The 3,855-nt window shown below is 45.3% G+C and overlaps 1 pseudogene; it reads right to left on the bottom strand.

Annotated features, from left to right (window-relative positions):
• Positions 1–2,498: 2,498 nt before the first annotated feature.
• LOC121557964 lies at positions 2,499–3,629 on the bottom strand (annotated as a pseudogene).
• Between the last annotated feature and the right edge of the window lie 226 nt (positions 3,630–3,855).

The raw sequence follows: 3,855 nt of genomic DNA, 5'->3' as shown, positions 1-3,855 counted from the left end.
ATGGGAACTAAAAACAATGGTTTTGTGATAGGAGATGACGTAACACTCATGGAGCGGCGACGGGAGTCATGCCGCCTAGATTGGAAACCGCCAGGAGATCTGTGTTCCTTGGTGGTGTAGGGTGTGCTGTCCACCTCCATTGGTGAGGACTTGGAGGCAGGGCGGTTTCCATAGCTCAAATGGGGTGAGCGTCGAGTTCCGGGAGGTGTTGGGAACGCTGTCTGTCTCTCAAAATGTCGTCAAGACGGATGGACGTTGCGATGAGGGTATCAAGGCCCATCTCATCGTCCCGACATGCGAGTTCCGTCTTGATGTTCTCCCGTAAGCCTCTCCTGAAGGCCGTGCGCAGAGCACGCTCATTCCAGCCGAAAGACGCCGCCACCGTGCGAAAGATCAGAGCGTACTCGGACGCGGGCCCCTCTCCCTGTTGTAGCTGGAGGAGACCCTCACCCTCGTCCGTTCCCTGCCTTGGATAATCAAACACCGCCCTGAACCGAGCGAGGAAGGTGGAGTAGGGAAGCGTCGCGGCCTCACCTACTTCCCAGACTGACGTGGCCCAATCCAGCGCCTTTCCTTTAAGTAGCGAAATCACTAGCGCTATCCTGGCTTGGTCAGATGGATATGCCCCAGGCTGACGCGCCAGATAAAGTGAAACATGTAGCAGGAAGCCGCTACATTTAGTAGTTTTACCGTCATAGCGCAGTTGGTGATAGCACGGGAACAGGTGGACTGGGTGCACTCGCCGCTCCCTGAGGAGTAACCGGAGCGCTGGGCAGATTTATGCAGAGTTTGGAGCACTTCCTGCATGGCAGCGTTCAACTGGGCAAGCTGCTACTGGTGATGGTCGAGGCTGGAAAACTCCAGGAGGATTACCTGCTGCATCCATTTTCGTGAGAGGTGTGTAATTCTGTGACGAGTACTGAGGATACGAAGAGGCAGGACGCAGACGCAGAAATCAACAAGGTAAAGGTTTACTTAACAATGAGAAAGATAATAACAAGGCGCGAGTAAACGACACAATGCTAACAATTACACACAACAATGACTGAACAGTCCAGGGCTATATAGTGGTGGTGATGAGATGATGAGGTGCAGGTGCTTAGGGTGCGTTGGGTTTCCATTCCTGTGTTGCCGAGGTGGTGCGCTCAGACCGGTGGCTCAGTAGACCGGTGAATCAGAATGCCGGAGGGGAGCAACGGGAGGAGACGTGACAGCTTCCACCTGGGCACTGTGGCCATCCTCACCTGCATCCACAACCAGATCAAAGGCTAAGGACGTGCCATATATTAGATTCACTTTGATACAGTATATGAAAAATAGTATCATTTTCTGTCAAAGGTCAGCATTAGACCTAAATTATGTTAATAATTAAAGCAACATAACTTGTATTAGGTTTTCATTTAAGTTCAATTGAGTTTAATGAAGTGACTATTGGCTTAGCAACCGCGTGACGCAGCATGACATCGTGAACATGAATGTTCAAGAATCCAAAATTGCATTAGGCATTTCCTCCTTTCTAGAGTAGCTTTGATGACAGATGGGTTTGTGATGCTAACGTTATCTATCAAATGTGAGGATGTTTGAGGTGGAAAAACCTAAACCATTTATAATGAAGAAGTCTCATTCTTTCAACATTACGTTGGTGCCGATGTCTGGTATGCATGTAAACAAGTCTGAGTTGTTACCACCCCGTCTTAGAGGCCAAGTGGGCATGACTGGGCATGATTGAAATCAAAACCCAACCCTTAAATAACCAAGGAAAGTCATACATTTAACAGAATCTCGCATATCTCTGTTTTGAAAGATACTGACATTATGACAAATTATCCTATTTACATTTTGTAGTCAATTTTGAAATAATAAAATTGGTTTTGACTAAAATCAATGCCACATAACCAGCTTTCAACCAGAGAAGTCGTTTTATTTGGTTCAGCTTCCCTTTGAGGGTTAGTTTTCTTTCTGTCAAAGAATGTCAGCATTATGGGTAGGAGAAAAGCTATGATCTCTTACTGATATAATTGATTAAATCCACTTCAATCAGTGTGGATGAAGGGGAGGAGACAGGTTAAAGAAGGATTTTTAAGCCATGAGACCGTTGAGACATGGATTGTGAATGTGTGCCATTCAGAGAGTGAATGGGCAAAACACACGATATATATTTATATATATATATATATATATATATATATATTTTTTTTTTTAAAGGAGACCTGACCCTCCTCATAGTCCTCAAACACCCCCACTTTCTGGGGCTTCTCTCTCATGGAGAGGAGGATAGCGTGGGAGGTACAGGCTTGGTACACATTCACGTCCCTTAGGTACCAATTCCAGAGTCCATGCTCAGGGCTCAATATGATGTTCCCCTGTCTATGGACTCTCTGACCACTCCTAAAGTCAACTTAGTCTTCCCCTTAACCATCACTTCATACTAAAATCTCCCTGAGGATAAGCCATCCTCTCCAAGGACAATGCCAAAATGATCAAACCTTTTTGTATTGTCAGGTAAATTCATATCTCAAATGTTTCCCATCTTCAGACAGGATGAACCAGGGATGTGCTGTATCAGGGTCCAGAGTCACACTGCTGAATCCTCTTCAGTTTGACTCCAAGCAGCTTCTCCATCTCTTTATTCATTGTCTCCTTCAGCTGAGAAAGAGCTCTCCTTACAGTCCCCACACACAGATCACTGTGAACACTGATCTCAGACCAGTCCTTGGTCGGTGGAGGGGTGCACACCATGAATCAGAAGCTCTGGAGAAGTTGGAGGTGGTCCTCACTGTGTGAGAGTTGCTTCAGCTCAGTCCTTCTCCTCTTTAGCTCAGTGATTTCCTGCTCCAGCTCTTTAATGAGCACTTCAGCCTACCTCTCTACTGCTTTCTGCTTCTCCTCAATTACCTTAACAAGCTCACCCTGGCTTTTCTTAATGGAGCACACCAGAGCAGTGAAGACCTGCACAATCTCTGCTTTCTCTCGCTCTGCGTCTCTCTTGCTGAGATCTACTGAGAGTTTGATACTTTTAACCTTCATCAGTCGCTCCTTGACAATCTGCTGCACTTCTGCTTCAGTTTTCCCCAGCTGAGTCTTCCTCTCTCCACACTCTTCCTCTATAGAGACAGTGTCATGAGTCTTATGGTCTGCCTCAGTGCAGAACTGACACCCACATGTCTGGTCAGTCCTACAGAACATCTCCAGGAGTCTGTCATGCTTCTTACACATCCTGTCTTCTAGGTTCACCACAGGGTCGATCAGTTTGTGTCTCTTTAAGGGTGAGGCTATCTGATGAGGCTCCAGGTGAGTCTCACAGTAAGAGGTCTGACACACCAGGCAGGACTTTAGGGCCTTGCGCTTCGTCCCAGTGCAGACGTCACAGGAGACTATTTTTTCTACCTCATCTTTTTTAAATTCTCTACAACCATTCTGAACGATGTGTTGACATGAAGCTTAGGTTGTCTGGAGTATTTTTCCCGACACAGTGAACATTGACACAGGTCCTTGCTATCCCAGTACTTTGTGACACAGGCAACGCTGAAGTTGTGTTCACATAAAGTGATGACTCGTTAAGTGAAGACATCCAGATCGATATATTACAGGAACTGCTCTTCAGACTGGAGACTGTTGGAGGAAACCATATCTAAACAGAGAAGGTGGAACTATAAATTATTTTGTTGAATGAGTCTGCACTCGATAGTTTCAGTGCCATTGTCAACACAGCATTTAGAGACAGTAACCAATCTTATAATATAAATAATAATAATAATAATCTTGATTCAAGTTGTTTAACTATACAAAATACAGTTTAATTAGTCAATGTACAAAATAAAGTAAAAAATCGGTACTGTAGTCAAGAAAGAAAAC

This window comes from Coregonus clupeaformis, unplaced genomic scaffold (assembly GCF_020615455.1).
Source record: "Coregonus clupeaformis isolate EN_2021a unplaced genomic scaffold, ASM2061545v1 scaf0844, whole genome shotgun sequence".
In the NCBI taxonomy this organism is placed as follows: Eukaryota; Metazoa; Chordata; class Actinopteri; order Salmoniformes; family Salmonidae; genus Coregonus; species Coregonus clupeaformis.
The sequence above is the reverse complement of the archived record's forward strand: the minus strand, read 5'-3'. Positions and strand labels throughout refer to the sequence as shown.